Source organism: Schistocerca cancellata, chromosome 2 (genome assembly GCF_023864275.1).
Source record: "Schistocerca cancellata isolate TAMUIC-IGC-003103 chromosome 2, iqSchCanc2.1, whole genome shotgun sequence".
NCBI classification, from domain to species: Eukaryota; Metazoa; Arthropoda; class Insecta; order Orthoptera; family Acrididae; genus Schistocerca; species Schistocerca cancellata.
Window position 1 is genome coordinate 577,306,736 of NC_064627.1, and position 18,154 is coordinate 577,324,889.

Sequence of the window (18,154 nt, forward strand, 5' to 3'; positions counted from 1 at the left end):
CCAGCAGACTTCAAACAAACTAATGCACACTGCTAGAATGATTGCTGGTCTTTATAGTGTATCCAAAGAAAAGTAACGGGGATGCTCAAATAACTTTAATGGGAATCTTTGCAAGAATGGACAGGTATTTGTGAAACCCTGCTGGGAAAATTTAAGGAACTGGTATTTGAAGAACAGTGTATGGCAATTGTGCAGTCTCCATTATATATCTTGACGAAAGATAGTCAGAATAAGATGAGACATAAGGGTGTGGACTGACATGCATCAATAGATTTTTCCCCCTTGCTCACTATGTGAGTATAATGGGAAAAATTCAGTAATATTGGTACAAATCTCTCTTGACAATGCACCGTATCCTTACTGGATAAGAATTCCTGAGTAATTTGAAATGTGCTGCTTGTTCTCTCTTGCAGGCAAGATATACAAATTTTACAGTTTGTACCCAACAACTGTGAAATGTTCATTCACCATAGTTTCATTTTTGTTCAAATAAATAGACATTGAGTTATCCTTTTCATTTTTAAACATTAACTCATAATTGTAATGGAGCACCCTCACATGCCACATTCTAACAAATTTTAGCCTTGTGTTGAGGAAATCTCTTCATATTCAGTAAAAAGATAAGTTTTAAGTCTATGTACACAGATTCCATTTTGCGACTTACTACACAAATAGAGAAGAGAAGATTATTATGAGTTAAAAACTCAGTAGCAAATATAACAGCATAAAGAGTTTTTCATTTCAGTTCAGTGTACTATATTAACCAAACTGTGTTGTAGCCACAAAGATCTCCCTAGGAAATAAGGAACAGCAATTATTAGAATAAGGCTGGGTAAGGCATGTTTCCCTGCACATCCCCTGATTGTAGTGACAGCTCTCCTACATGTAGCAAACATCAAGGAGACAACAATGATCATTATCATATCATATCGGGATGTTCCAAATATAATCCACATCAAGATAAATTGTGGAAAAACCTCATAAAATGAAGACAAATATTAAGATATTAATGAGAGAAAAAAACCCCAAATTAAGTTTTATACAGTAGTTCATTACTTACAAGAAGCCGATAAAAAGCTCTTGTGCATCAAAGAAATGGAATTTGTCATAACAATTGTCTTTAAAATTTAGTTGTAGTCACTAACATAAGCATTTGTAATGGCTGTGTTGTATGCTGCAAAAAGCCAACAAATTTAATTAAAGAAATTGCAGTACTGAGAGAGAAGATTCATGTGTGAGCATGCAAATGGATTAACTGTTACAAAAATTATCGAACAATAAACGTAAACTTTGGTGTAGGACAAAATTATTTTATTTGTATTTTGAAGATTGTAAACACGAATAATCTTACCAGTTTGCTATTGAAATTTTATGCTAAATCTAAGTATTAAAAAAAATTAAAGAAAGATAATGAATTAAGAAAAAGAACTGGCATTATGACATTTTCTGCCTCTCTGGCTGACAAGTTAAATTTCAAGAATGTTTCTGGGATTCTGCAGAGTTTCCTGGCATGTATCTTGTAAGAGTCCATGAATGAACAGCTGGTTTGTTACAGTAACAGCCATTATTGGATACTCTAACTGGAATTGAGTGTGCACACTTTTTACATATAGGTTTCTATGCATTCCTTCCAAAGGGTCACAGCATATGGTACAGATGTGCTGTATTTGTGCAACGGTGTTGCACCTGGCTTGTTACATTCGCATTCCGCCCACCACCCCAAAATTTTAAGTCCTTCATGTTGTTCAAGCTTTGCATCAGCATTGTCCATTTTATGTTGATCCTAGAAGGCATAGGGCAGTGTACACTGTTTTTTAAAGAAATGAAGGACAGGTGCCTTCCTGAAATGTTACTACGGTAGATAATATTTATCATCATGATAATCTTGATGGTGCTATTATGACTCAAGCGCAGTTCGGGCGTCTCACTTGCTGCTGTGGCATATTCAGTGTGGTAGAGCTGGGTTTCAATTCTGTCACCAAATGTAGCGTACTTCATGGAGGTTTACTCACTGCAAGGCTGCGTGGCAGTTATCACCTTCCTATAACGAAAGTTAAGAGTGAGCTCCCAGATGCTGTTTTCCATCTTAGTGGGGGAGGAGGAGGAGGGGGGGACACACACAACATGATTGGACTTATATTGGTGCAATTCAGTGATTACAGTCCATGTGAGAGTTTGACTGGTAGCTTCCTAGTTTAAAATTTCCAAAAGGGAGTGCCAATTGTAGCTGTTGTGTGCCTTGGGTATTCCTAGTAACCAGTATTATGCACTGTCTGGGCATCACCTTATATTAGGTTGTTTTGCTGCTAAATCCTTTGTCCTGGCATTCATTTTGTATGATAAAATCATTTACTTTCTTAAAGGTAAATGGAAAACAGGGCAGAAATAGTTCCTTCTTTTAGATTATATGAATTCATTTAGGTTGCTTTTTTTATGTATGTTTACGTTGTTGTTTTCCTATTTTAGAGCTCTAAAACCTAACTGTACTCTACCCACGTAAAATTCAAGGTACCGCCACTGGCTCCCAATGCCAAATGTAAATACTGGCTTCTGGACAAGTTTTCAGCCCGAGACTTGGCCTTCTTCATTGATAAATTTTGGGTTGTAATTTTAACTATTTTTTCATTACTAGTGTTTTAAAATAATATCTGGTAAGTGGTTTGAGCTGCTTTTGGGGTGTGTGTAAATAATTCTGGGTCTTGTTATTGGTGTCTCTGAAACTAGTTCACATTGCTTATGTTTTTAAAATAATTTTGGTAAGTGGTCTAAATCTACTTTTGGCACATTTAAATAAATTTTGATATTTTAACTTGTTGGCACCTTTGTAATATTTTGATTTTGGTGATGTTACAGTGCAGTAATTGTGTTAATTTGATAAAAGTGCTCACATTACCAGGGTGTGCTTGACATAGATTTATGGTATTGAAATACAACTCAATTTTTCTACCGAGTCTGTGCCCAGTAGTTTACCACTGCCGAATTCTCACGTCCTTAACCATCTCAATGGTAGCAGAATGTGGTTATGATTCATGGACCTACATGCTGATAGTGTGTGCACATTTAATAAAGTGATTTAATTGCTGCACTGTTAACACCCCCCAAGGGGGGGAAGGTGATGACAATTAAATGTACCCAAAAGAGTTTAGACCATACAGCAAAAGTATTTTAAAAACACAAACTATGCAAACTTGTTTCAGAGAAACCAATAAGACCAATAATTATTTAAACACGCCCCAAAAGGAGCTCGCTGCACTTTCAGAAATTATTGTAAAGCACCAGTAATAGTTTGTATTACAACACAGGGTTTACCAATGTAGAATGCCAAGGCTTGACTTGAAAAGTCGATCAGAAGATAGTATTTACGTTTGGCATCATATGCCAGAGGTCCCACTAATTTTACATGGATAGGATACAGTTGGTGTTTTAGAGCTCTAAAACATTCTGGCCCCCCTCCCGCTCTAAGACATAACATGGCAGATGGGAGCTCACCATTAACTTCTGTTATATACTGGTGTCCAAAATTAAAGCAACAAACCACTGTTTCCCCTTCCTGTGTCTAATTTACGATATGGTCATACAAACTGTCAATGGAGCTCAGTACAACCGTATGGCATGGAAGATGGTGTTCCAGCCAATGGGCAACCATGCCAATGATGTCAGGGCACCTACCAAACAGGGTAGTGTTTGCTGATTAGTCCCACATCCACAGTTGCTTGTATAGAGTCACAGATGGTGCAGTATGGCACAGAGAAGATGTCTATTGGACACTCTGCAGTGGTGGGCCATACGAAGAAACGGAACAGGATGGTCGCAAAGTGATGTGGCCCAATGTCTTAATGTGAATCATTCCGTTGTTTCTCGGATGTGGTGACATTTTTAGAGACAGAAGCTGTATCCCGAATACCAGGGCAGGGCCAACCATGAGGGACATAAGAAAGGGAAGGCCGTTCTTTGGCTGTAAGGACATGGCAGTAGCGCCTTAGTGCTGCACAGCAACTGGCAACTGACCTCGCAGCATCCACTGAAAAAGTTGTATTGAGGCAAGTGGTGTATAGAAGTCTTCGGTAGCTTGCGTTATTGTTGGAGACCTTCTGTATTTGTGCTCTGATGCGTTTTCACAGAGTGGAACATCTAGAGTGGAGTCATCAACATGCCACCTTGCGGTCAATGTTCTTTTCACAGATGTCCCAATTTTATCTGGAGGAAATGTGGAACACGATTTTGGGACCCACACACAGTGGAGAGAGTCTGATATTGAAGAGTATCCCTAAAGGTGTGGATAGGGGTTATGTTGAACTTTCGAACATCTCTTGATTTTGTGTGGGCGAATCGGCAAGTTCTAATTGCTGTCAGGTATTGTGTCGAGATCTTGGGACCTCAAGTGCGGTTGTTGTGATATGGTTTCGACCGAGACTTTGTATTGAGGGACGATAATGCTTGACATCATACAGCATGGGCACTTGATGTTTCCCTGAAAATGAAAGATGTTACATGTATGGTGTGGCCTACTCACTCTCCCTATTTAAATCCCATAGAGCATGTCTGGGATGCATCACACCAGCCACTCTCTAAGACTTGTGAGCAGTTCTGCAGGGAGAAAGGTGTTATTGCCTGAACATGAGATTGATAAAGCCATTCACAGCATGTCCTGTCACTGTCAGGCCTGTAATGCTTTCAGAGGTGATCACACCCCATACTGAGCATATTAACCAGTTGCTGGAATGTGAGTGCAAGTCCTTTAAGTTGGAAAAAATGAAGAATGCATTAGGTAAACCTCGATGAAGTAGGCTACATTTGTGCTAGAGTACACATGGCTCCACCACATTGAATGTTTCACAACAGTGATGGAGATTCCCAGAAGGAGTGACTACTTTATATGTGGCTGCCCTTCACGAAGTCACCTCTAAACAGAAAAACTGGTGGCCTTCAAAACCAAAACTTTCCACTGTCCTGGGCCACCTTCACATATTGCTGTCTGCTAGCAAAGTCGTCCCCACTGTACTGCGCAAGCCCCTCACTTTCTTCAGTGCTTATGTGTCATCTCCTCACCAAATGTTAGCAACAGTGCGCTCTCACAGTGTGCCAAAAAACGTATTAGTTTCTAAGTGCAGTATGAGCTACAGTCATAAATGATGACTAAATGTTTTGAATGCCATTTTTCTTCTACTAATTGTGTTACAAACAACATTCTCAATTAAATTCCATATTCCTTGTAAAACAATAAAACATCCCCCTCCTCATATCCCGAACTCAGCAGAGACCACACTACTTACTCCTCTGCCCCTGAGGTAAGCGGTCAGTTTTACTTAGTTCACAACCCAATTCACGAACATCAGTTCAAATTATGTTCATCTTAAAACATTACTGTGTTTTTGTCTGTTACTGAACAGCAACAATACACTCTTAAGAAACTTTTGACATTATTTGACATTTCTGGATTTGGCTGTTAGTTGCTAAATGCAGATGATTGTAAAATATAGCTGAGAACAGCGGACTGCATGGGTACTTGATCTGGGCCGCATGCAGCTCGTGGGTCACAGTTTTATGATCACTACTCTACATTGTAGCAGCTGATTACAATGCATACTGTGTGTTCATCCATGAGGAATTTTCTTTACAATATCAATAATATTATAATTTTGACAGGCAGATGAGAAGAAGCAAACAGTGTAAATATGGCATTGGTTTCCTCAGCATGTTATAGTCTTAGGTGGAGATTTCAATTTACCAGATATAGACTGGGACACTCAGATGTTTAGGACAGGTGGTAGGGACAGATCAAGTGACTTTATACTGAGTGCACTATCCGAAAATTACCTCAAGCAATTAAACAGAGAACTGACTCGTCGAGATAACATCTTGGACCTACTAATAACAGACTCTGTAAGCGCAGAACAGGGAATCAGTGATCATAAGGCCATTGCAGCATATGGAAGTAAATAGGAATATAAAAAAAAGGGAGGAAGGTTTATCTGTTTAGAAAGAGTAATAGGAGGCAGATTTCAGACTACCTAACAGATCTAAACGAATATTTCAGTTTTGACACTGACAATGTTGAGTGTTTATGGAAAAAGTTCAAGGCAATCGTAAAATGTGTTTTAATCATGTACGTCCTGAGTAAAACTGTGAGGGACGGGAAAAACCCACCGTGGTCCAACAACAAAGATAGGAAACTACTGCGAAAGCAAAGAGAGCTTCACTACAAATTTGAACGCAGCCAAAACCTCTCAGACAAACAGAAGCTAAATGATGTCAAAGTTAGCGTAAGGAGGGCTATGCGTGAAGCGTTCAGTGAATCAATTAGGAAGTAAAATTCTATGTACCAACTTGACAGAAAATCCTAGGAAGTTCTGATCTTACGTTAAACCAGTAAGTGGATCAAAACAGCATATACAGACACAATGGGATGATAATGGCATTGAAACAGAGGATGACACGCATAAAGTTGAAATACTAAACACTTTTTTCCAAGGCCGTTTCACAGAGGAAGACCTCACTGCAGTTCCTTCTCCAAACCCTCGCACGAACGAAAAATGGCTGACATCGAAATAAGTGTCCAAGGAATAGAAAAGCAACTGAAATCACTCAACAGAGGAAAGTCCACTGGACCTGATGGGATACCAGTTCGATTCTACACAGAGTACGCGAAAGAACTTCCCCCCCCCCCCCCCTTCTAACAGCCATGTACCACAAGTCTCTAGAGGAACGGAAGGTTCCAAATGATTGGAAAAGAGCACAGGTAGTTTCAGTTTTCAAGAAGGGTCTTCGAGCAGATGCGCAAAACTATAGGCCTATATCTCTGACATCGATCTGTTGTAGAATTTTAGAACATGTTTTTTGCTCACATATCATGTCATTTCTGGAAACCCAGAATCTACTCTGTAGGAATTAACATGGATTCTGGAGACTGCGATCGTGTGAGACCAAACTCGTTTTATTTGTTCATGAGACCCAGAAAATATTAGATACAGGCACCCAGGTAGATGCCGTTTTCCTTGACTTCTGGAAGGCATTCGATACAGTTCCACACTGTTGCCTGATAAAGTAAGAGCCTACGGAACATCAGACCAGCTGTGTGGCTGGATTGAAGAGTTTTTAGCAAACAGAACACAGCATGTTATTCTCAATGGGGAGATGTCTACATACGTTAAAGTAACCTCTGGCGTGCCACAGGGAAATTATGGGACCATTGCTTTGCACAATATATATAAATGACCTAATAGATAGTGTCGGAAGTTCCATGTGGCTTTTCACTGTTGATGCTGTAGTATACAGAGAAGTTGCAGCATTAGAAAATTGCAGCGAAATGCAGGAAGATCTGCAGTAGATAGACACTTGGTGCAGGGAGTTGCAACTGAACCTTAATATAGACAAATGTAATGTATTGCGAATACATAGAAAGAGGATCCTTTATTGTATGATTATATGATAACGGAAAAAACACTGGTAGCAGTTGCTTCTGTAAAATACCTGAGAGTATGCATACGGAATGATTTGAAGTGGAATGATCGCATAAAATTAATTGTTGGTAAGGCGGGTGCCAGTTTGAGATTCATTAGGAGTGTCCTTAGAAAATGTAGTCTATCAACAAAGGAGGTGGCTTACAAAACACTCGTTCGACCTATACTTCAGTATTGCTCACCTGTGTGGGATCCGTACAAACTCGGGTTGACAGAGGAGATAGAGAAGATCCAAAGAAGAGCGGTGCGTTTCGTCACAGGGTTATTTGGTAAGCGTGATAGCGTTACGGAGATGTTTAGCAAACTCAAGTGGCAGACTCTGTACGACAGGTGCTCTGCATCGCGGTGTAGCTTGCTGTCCAGGTTTTGAGAGGGTGCGTTTCTGGATGAGGTATTGAATATATTGCTTCCCCCTACTTATACCTCCTGAGGAGATCACGAATGTAAAATTAGAGAGATTCAAGCGCGCAAGGAGGCTTTCCGGCAGTCGTTCTTCCCGCGAACCATACGCGACTGGAACAGGAAAGGGAGGTAATGAACAGTGGCACGTAAAGTGCCCTCTACCACACACCATTGGGTGGCTTGCGTGGAGTATAAATGTAGATGTAGATGATGCACTATACTAATTGTGAACTGAACTGATGGAAAACTGCTCTATTATTCCTAGGCAACAGATAAAGTTCCTGTATATGGGAAGCAGCTGTCACTTGGCCAAAGCAGCCTAAAATGAAAAGAAAATGTATGTAATAGAAATAAAAGTTATCACAACTGCTTGCCCAAGTAATTACAAGGGAAACTCCCCATCGCAGCCCCCTCAGATTTAGTGGTACAATAGCCCAGTGGATAGCCAATCAAAAACTGAACACACGTCAAGCTTGAAAACAGGAAGAAGGTCTACGGAACTGTGAAAAAATCAAAATAAAATCAGTGAAAGGTTCAAGCTCAAGATGTGCAATATCGAGCAATGTGCACGAATCACAACATTGTGGTTGTGTGGTCATGGTGTTAGGCTGCGAAGTGGGAGATCCGTGTTCAAATCTCTATCATGCGCCATAATTTGTCTCCCCCCCCCCCCCCCCCCCACACACACACACACACAAAATTATGAACCTCCCATTCTGTCATTGATATGTCTGTTCTCCTTCTGTAGTCCAAATAGGGCACGCACCTGTTCACACAGCATGGGCCCTGTGGTTACTTGCAAGATCATATTACTGCCAAGTATTATGTGATCATTTTGGCTGGTCAGGTCCATCCCATGGTACAATATTGTGTGTACCCCAATGACGATGTGTTCTAATCTGACAGGGCTCCTGTTCACACAGCTCACATCATCCAAGAATGGTTTTGTGAACCACACGGATGAACTGTCACATTTCATCGGCCACCGCAGTCACTGTGTCTCAATATGATTGGGGCTACTTTGGAGAGGGCACACGATCTATATCCACCTCCATCACTATTACCGGAACTTGAAATTATTTTGCAGGAAGAAGGATACAAGATTCCCTAGAAAACCTTAAAGAATCTGTATTTATACAATCTGGGATGAGTGAAGTTATGTTAAATGCCAAAATTTTCCTACACTGTTTTAGGCATGGTAATGTATTGTAATTTCAGTGTTTCCACATTTTTGTACCTGAGTACAATCAAGTATTTGTGAGCATTTTTCCACTTATTTGTAAGTTAGGAAAAAACTGCTACAATAGGAAAAAAGACTGATGACATTACTAAGGAACTATACTATACTATACACTGGCTATAGAATATGTGTCGTGTGGTAGGAATATATCACTGACATGGTACAAATAGGTACATATGACTGGAAGTCCCTTCCTTACACCTTGCTTTTGCAAGCTGACGTTACACCACCACACAGATACATATCTGAATACAGTGAATAGACATGTCAATGACTGGATACACATTTCATAGTTTTGTGAAAAAAAAAGAAAAAAAATGGGGACACGAGGCAGATTTGAGCATGGATCTCACCCTCCGCAGTGCAACACCGTGACAACATAACTGAGATGGCACCGTTACTCAAACTTGCTCAGTGTTACAGATGTTGAGCTTGCACTGTTTACCATTTCGATTTTGCTGCTTTTTTCCCCACAATTCAGTAAACCACCTTCCTGTTTTCATGCTTGATGTGTGGTAAGTTTTTGACAGACTATCTCCACTGGGCCATCTTACCACTAAAGCTGAGGAGGGTGTGATGGGGAGTTTCCCTTGGGAGTTGATAAATTTTGACCGACTGACTCTTCACAGGGTAAAGGTATATTTCCAGGTAAGAGACATGTATGCACAAAAACAATATGAAAATAAGTTCCTTAGTAATGTCATTAGTATTTTTCCTTTTGTAGCAGTTTATTTCATAAATGACAAAAAAATGGAAAAATATTCACTAACACTTGATTGTACACAAGTGAATGGGATGGACAGAAATATGGAAACACCGAAAATACAACACATTACCATGCCTAAAATTGTGTAGAAAAATTTTGGCATTGAATATAATTTCCATTCATCCCAGAATGGATAAATACAGATCCTGTATGGTGTTCAAGGGAATCTTATACCCTTCTTCCTGCAAAATAATGTCAAGTTCTGGTAACGATGATGGATGTGGATAGTGATCATGTGCCCTATCCAAAGTAGGCCCTATAATATTGAGACACGGTGACTGTGGTGGTCAGGTGAAATGTGACAGTTCTTCCTTGTGTTCACAAAACCAGTCCTGGATTATGCGAGCTGTGTGAACAGGATCCCTGTCATATTGGAAGACCCTGTCATTGGGGTACGCACAATATTGTATCATGGGATGGACCTTATCAGCCAAAATGGTCACATAATCCTTGGAAGTAATGTGACCTTGCAAAGTAACCAAAGGGACCTTGCAGTATCAAAATTCTGCTGCGCAAATCATCATTGAACCCCCACCGTATTTCACTCTTGGGAGCAATCTGGGTGCATCGGAAGCATAGGATGCATGTGCCAGACGTAAACTTGGCCAGAAGTAGGAAACAATGTGAAACAAGGCTCATCCAACAAAATGACTTTCTTCCATTACTCCATAGTCCAGGTTTTATGGTTCCAGCATCACATTTTTCTGTTATGGGCATTTGCGCCACAGATGTGTGGTTTAGAAATTCCTGCTTGCCCTACAATTTCTAGGTGATACAGGTCCCTTCGTGTTGCTGAAGTGATGACAGGGTGTGCGAGTGTTACATTCAGTTCTGCAGTGACTTTTGCAACTGGGATCCTCTTATTTCTTGTCAAAACCCTCTTCAATGACCATCTGCAGGATCACCCAACACCAACACACACTTTTGTTGACATTGTGACTTGGAGGGGGGGGGGGGGGGGATGATTTTCCGCTTTCCCCGTTTGTGGTATAAATCTTAGATATGGTGCTTCTTGAAACACCAAAAACTGCAGCTAACTTGATTGTGGAAGAATCCACCACAGGGGCACCAAAAATATGGTCACATTCAAACTCACTTTGATAATACACTCACAATTGCATAGAATGCTGTTCCCACCATGACTGACACTTGAAACATATTCAGGGCATTGTTCAGGTGCCGTTCATGGTCAAATACGACATTGGAAGGAGCAGTCTTCATCTGCATTTATGTTCAAGCACGCATATCTCAGTGTTTCCATATTTTTGTCTGATCCCGATGCAAGTATAAACCTCAGCTTATGCACAAATCTAGTACTTCAAAGACAATGGAAAAGATATATTAGGACCTTTTTGAAAAAGCAGTTACATGGGCACTTTAGGAAGCAAGAGAAAAAAAGGATTGAAAATCTGGAAAGCAAACAAAATACTAATGTATATACACTCCTGGAAATGGAAAAAAGAACACATTGACACCGGTGTGTCAGACCCACCATACTTGCTCCGGACACTGCGAGAGGGCTGTACAAGCAATGATCACACGCACGGCACAGCGGACACACCAGGAACCGCGGTGTTGGCCGTCGAATGGCGCTAGCTGCGCAGCATTTGTGCACCGCCGCCGTCAGTGTCAGCCAGTTTGCCGTGGCATACGGAGCTCCATCGCAGTCTTTAACACTGGTAGCATGCCGCGACAGCCTGGACGTGAACCGTATGTGCAGCTGACGGACTTTGAGCGAGGGCGTATAGTGGGCATGCGGGAGGCCGGGTGGACGTACCGCCGAATTGCTCAACACGTGGGGCATGAGGTCTCCACAGTACATCGATGTTGTCGCCAGTGGTCGGCGGAAGGTGCACGTGCCCGTCGACCTGGGACCGGACCGCAGCGACGCACGGATGCACGCCAAGACCGTAGGATCCTACGCATTGCCGTAGGGGACCGCACCGCCACTTCCCAGCAAATTAGGGACACTGTTGTTCCTGGGGTATCGGCAAGGACGATTCGCAACCGTCTCCATGAAGCTGGGCTATGGTCCCGCACACCGTTAGGCCGTCTTCCGCTCACGCCCCAACATCGTGCAGCCCGCCTGCAGTGGTGTCGCGACAGGCGTGAATGGAGGGACGAATGGAGACGTGTCGTCTTCAGCGATGAGAGTCGCTTCTGCCTTGGTGCCAATGATGGTCGTATGCGTGTTTGGCGCCGTGCAGGTGAGCGCCATAATCAGGACTGCATACGACCGAGGCACACAGGGCCAACACCCGGCATCATGGTGTGGGGAGCGATCTCCTACACTGGCCGTACACCACTGGTGATCGTCGAGGGGACACTGAATAGTGCACGGTACATCGAACCCATCGTTCTACCATTCCTAGACCGGCAAGGGAACTTGCTGTTCCAACAGGACAATGCACGTCCGCATGTATCCCGTGCCACCCAACGTGCTCTAGAAGGTGTAAGTCAACTACCCTGGCCAGCAAGATCTCCGGATCTGTCCCCCATTGAGCATGTTTGGGACTGGATGAAGCGTCGTCTCACACGGTCTGCACGTCCAGCACGAACGCTGGTCCAACTGAGGCGCCAGGTGGAAATGGCATGGCAAGCCGTTCCACAGGACTACATCCAGCATCTCTACGATCGTCTCCATGGGAGAATAGCAGCCTGCATTGCTGCGAAAGGTGGATATACACTGTACTAGTGCCGACATTGTGCATGCTCTGTTGCCTGTGTCTATGTGCCTGTGGTTCTGTCAGTGTGATCATGTGATGTATCTGACCCCAGGAATGTGTCAATAAAGTTTCCCCTTCCTGGGACAATGAATTCACGGTGTTCTTATTTCAATTTCCAGGAGTGTATTTTGTGTCAGTTTTTTCAGGCATATCCAGTAGCCATTATGAATTAAAACACAAAGGAATTACAGACATTGCTGCAAGTGGGCTTTGACTGAAATCAATGGCAAAAGTTGAAAAGTTGTGCTAAACTGTGATTCAAACCCAGGTCCATCCAGACCCAGCGGTCATTGAAACAGCATAGACTATCCTATCACTTCTCCCATCAGACCAGGAAATGGGCGAGGGGCACTACATTAGTATATGGATGAGCTGAGAGAATTTGGGTATGACAGGAGACGGGCTAGGGTAGACCCTGCAGTTGCAAAGACTGCTGTGTCTGGATAGCTTAGTGGCCAGAGCTTCTGTTTAGTACGCAGGAGACTCAGGTTCTAATCCTTGTCTGGCAGAAATTTTCAACTTTCCCCATTGATTTCAAACAATGCTCACTCACAACCAGTGTATGTAGTTCCTTTATTTCTTAAAATACTAATGACTGTGAACAGTATTTAAAAAATGGGAAATGCCAATCTTGTGTGTAAAACTGAATGTTCATGGCCACCCTGAAGCACCTAAGTAGCCAAATGAGAGGCCAAGTAGATATATTTACCATCCAACCATAATATTATTGCATTTGGCCTCCCATGGCCATTGGCAGAAACATGCAGTGACAATTCAGCATACAAGTACAGTGGTGACTGAGGAAAATACATCAAACAATGAATGGCTTCAGGACAGTTGGGCACAATTTCATACTATTAGTCCTAAACTCACGATAAGCCAACCAAAGCGTTCTCACTCCCAGGTGCAATAGACCCAAACCCGGATTTACCACTTATCACTAGTGGTCACCTTAAATTTTCACACATTACTATTGGATATTACCTGTATACTTAATACATCTGATGTCAAGGAATTTGCAGTAGAAAATAAATTTCGAAGCAAGTAGATATAGTTACAAAAGTAACAAGAATGGAGAATTGTGGGAGTATATACTACTTGCAGTTGTTGTCACTGTAGAATAATTCATCCTACTGAAATGGAAAAAACAGGTATGTTTGAAAAAGGAAACAGCCTTTTTGTGATAAATATGGAGGGATTAAAAATGCTTGTGTTTATGTATACACAAAGAATGTAACAAAACAGTTTGGAAAGACAGCTGAGGTCATCATAAGGTAAGAAAATGTTGTTTTGGGTAAGGAAGGGATGTATATGACAGTGCTAATACTTATATTAGACGTGTTCAATAAGTAATGCAAGATTTTTCTTTTTTCTCTTGGCCGATTTGGGTTGAAAAAATGCGTAATTTGTTGTGGGACATCGTATATAGCCCCTATAGTATCATAAAGTACAGCAGATGGTGGCACTATACATAACCTTCAAAAATGGCATTTGTGAAGGAGGTGTGTTCCAAGCAGTGTGTTCTCATAGAGTTGCCGGCCAGTGTGGCCGAGCGGTTCTAGGCGCTTCAGTCCGGAACTGCGCGACCGCTACTGTCGCAGGTTCGAATCCTGCCTTGGGCATGGATGTGTTGATGTACTTAGGTTAGTTAAGTTTAAGTAATTCTAAGTTCTAGGGGACTGATGACCTCAGATGTTAAGTCCCATAGTGCTCAGAGCCATTTGAACCACTTTTGTCATTGAGTTTCTTTTGGTGGAAAACCGAATCATTGCTGATATTCATACATGCTTGCAAAGTGTCTACAGAGCCTGGCAGTGAACAAAAGCATTGAGAGTCGTTGGGCAAAGCCTCTGTCATCATTGCAACAAGGTCACGCAAACCTGTCTGATCTCCTGCATGCTGCCCAGTTACCAAAGGCTGCAACTCCTACAATTTTTTAGTGCTGACACACTTGTCCACCAGTTCGGGTATTCAAAAGTGTCGAGTCTGCTAGGTTCGTGCAGAATTGCTTGTGCTTTATAAGACTGATCATGTTTTGTCGAAGGGCATCACAAGCAATGAAAACAGGAAACAAAATTTCAATACACGAGGTGATGCCACACCACCTCTCCTCCAAAGAAAAAGTCCGTAACTGAACTCTCAGCTGGTAAGAGTTGAGGTGATGGTCGTCGAGCCCACAGAACTTCATTGAACTGCTCTTCCTCATTCTCTCTATAGCCCAGATCATGCACCTTCTGACATCCATCTGTTCAACCCAATGAAAGATGCATTCCTCAGGAAGCAGTATATGGATGTATATGGATGATGGGGAGATTATTGATGCAGCAAGATGTTTACTCTGACATTGACCAGTAGAGTGGTTCCATGAGGGCATACAGAGTACTTCCCAGTAAGGTGGCATCAAGCCATCGCACTGATCGGAGATTGTTGAAAAATGGGATTTTGTATCCAAAAGAATGGGGAAGTGTTGCATAACATTTGAATCCTGTCGTAGCAGTAGTAGTAATTTTGTTTTTATATCCTTGGGTCTTATTTCAGAATCTTAGATTTGTCATGATTTAACAGTGAGAAGTCCAGGATGGAATAACAACAATATGAAAAAGATAAAATTGCCATTCACCACATACAGGAGATGCGGAGTCGCAGAAAGGCACAATGAAATAGAAAACACACACACACACACACACACACACACACACACACACACACACACAGTCTCCGGGCACTGCTCCTGTCCTCCACTTACTTATCCCCTTACCTGCTCCCACACCAGCACCCTACACATACCTTCTATTCTGCCGATGCAAAGTGCGGAATGTAATTTCTAGAAGTCTTTGGCATTTCGTAAGAACTTTCCCCACATAGCAGTTCAATGTTTTATTGGACCAGGAATGGCTTCAATATGTACTGAAGACCTGTGGCAGAGAGCACACATTCCCAGTTTGCACAACCGAGAAGTCTCATCACTAGAGCCTCTCTTCTTTAGTACTAGAAACTGGCTTGCCATCTTGTGTTTTACCATGACAGCCATTAATCCTGTTTATCAGGGTTCCTTTGGAAATTTTATACACTCTGACAGCTCTGTTTGATGCTAATTTTTCCATTTAAAATTTCTTAAGAGAGACAATTGAGGGGTTGCCGGCAACCACAGCTTTGGGTAAACAAAAATAGTAGCTAATTTATTTTTTGTCCAAATATTCTGTAGGCATCAGAAATGTTATCAGAACTAATGCAGTGATACCAAATCATATTCCCTGAGTGTGGAGAAGGGAGATTACTGTTTAATGTCTCATCGACAATGCAGTCGTTAGGGGCAGAGCGCAAGCTTGGATTACGGAAGGTCGGGAAAGGAAATCAAAGGAACCATCCCGGTATTTGCCTGAAGTGATTTAGGAAAATCTAAGTACAGATGGCTGGACATAGGATTGAATAGTCATCATCCTGAAAGCAAGTCCACTGTGCTAACCACTGCGCCACATCCCTCGATGGGTGTGGAGAAGGACAATGGATTGGACTATATGTGCATTTAACTTTTCGCAGCTTATTGAATAGTCTAATAGATTTCGGGTATGCAGCCATGCAAATAAAATGTCTTCCACCGATATTTTGCCACATACTGTCCAGCCAATCTCACAGTTCTTCGGTCATTGTCCAGGTTAATTGTAAAATAAAATCAATATTATTGGGAAATAAAAGTAGGAAGCATTTAAACATTACTGTGAAAAGGAAAGTTGTTACTCTCCATATAGCGGAGATGCTGAGTCGCGTATAGGCACAACAAAGACTCTCACAAATTAGCTTTTGGCCAGTAAGGCCTTAGTCAGAATTAGATGGGTTTGAAACTCACACTGCATGCGTGTGTGTGTGTGTGTGTGTGTGTGTGTGTGTGTGTGTGTGTGTGTGTGTTTGCCGTCTAATTCTGACAAAGGCCTTGCTGGCCAAAAACTAATTTGTGAGAGTCTTTTTGTTGTGCCTATTTGCGACTCAGCATCTGTGCTATATGGCGAGTAGCAACTTTCCTTTTCAGAATATTGTTACATTCCATCCTGGATTTTCCATTGTTTGATTTAAGCATTTAATCATCATACATACAGGGTGGTCTATTGATAGTGACCGGGCCAAATATCTCACAAAATAACCATCAAACAAAAAAACTACAAAGAACGAAACTCGTCCAGCTTGAAGGGGAAAACCAGATGGCACTATGGTTGGCCCGCTAGATGGCGCTGCCATAGGTCAAATGGATGTCAACTGCATTTTTAAAAATAGGAACCCCCATTTTTTATTATACACTCCTGGAAATTGAAATAAGAACACCGTGAATTCATTGTCCCAGGAAGGGGAAACTTTATTGACACATTCCTGGGGTCAGATACATCACATGATCACACTGACAGAACCACAGGCACATAGACACAGGCAACAGAGCATGCACAATGTCGGCACTAGTACAGTGTATATCCACCTTTCGCAGCAATGCAGGCTGCTATTCTCCCATGGAGACGATCGTAGAGATGCTGGATGTAGTCCTGTGGAACGGCTTGCCATGCCATTTCCACCTGGCGCCTCAGTTGGACCAGTGTTCGTGCTGGATGTGCAGACCGCGTGAGACGACGCTTCATCCAGTCCCAAACATGCTCAATGGGGGACAGATCCGGAGATCTTGCTGGCCAGGGTAGTTGACTTACACCTTCTAGAGCATGTTGGGTGGCACGGGATACATGCGGACGTGCATTGTCCTGTTGGAACAGCAAGTTCCCTTGCCGGTCTAGGAATGGTAGAACGATGGGTTCGATGACGGTTTGGATGTACCGTGCACTATTCAGTGTCCCCTCGACCATCACCAGTGGTGTACGGCCAGTGTAGGAGATCGCTCCCCACACCATGATGCCGGGTGTTGGCCCTGTGTGCCTCGGTCGTATGCAGTCCTGATTGTGGCGCTCACCTGCATGGCGCCAAACACGCATACGACCATCATTGGCACCAAGGCAGAAGCGACTCTCATCGCTGAAGACGACACGTCTCCATTCGTCCCTCCATTCACGCCTGTCGCGACACCACTGGAGGCGGGCTGCACGATGTTGGGGCGTGAGCGGAAGACGGCCTAACGGTGTGCGGGACCGTAGCCCAGCTTCATGGAGACGGTTGCGAATGGTCCTCGCCGATACCCCAGGAGCAACAGTGCACCTTCCGCCGACCACTGGCGACAACATCGATGTACTGTGGAGACCTCACGCCCCACGTGTTGAGCAATTCGGCGGTACGTCCACCCGGCCTCCCGCATGCCCACTATACGCCCTCGCTCAAAGTCCGTCAACTGCACATACGGTTCACGTCCACGCTGTCGCGGCATGCTACCAGTGTTAAAGACTGCGATGGAGCTCCGTATGCCACGGCAAACTGGCTGACACTGACGGCGGCGGTGCACAAATGCTGCACAGCTAGCGCCATTCGACGGCCAACACCGCGGTTCCTGGTGTGTCCGCTGTGCCGTGCGTGTGATCATTGCTTGTACAGCCCTCTCGCAGTGTCCGGAGCAAGTATGGTGGGTCTGACACAC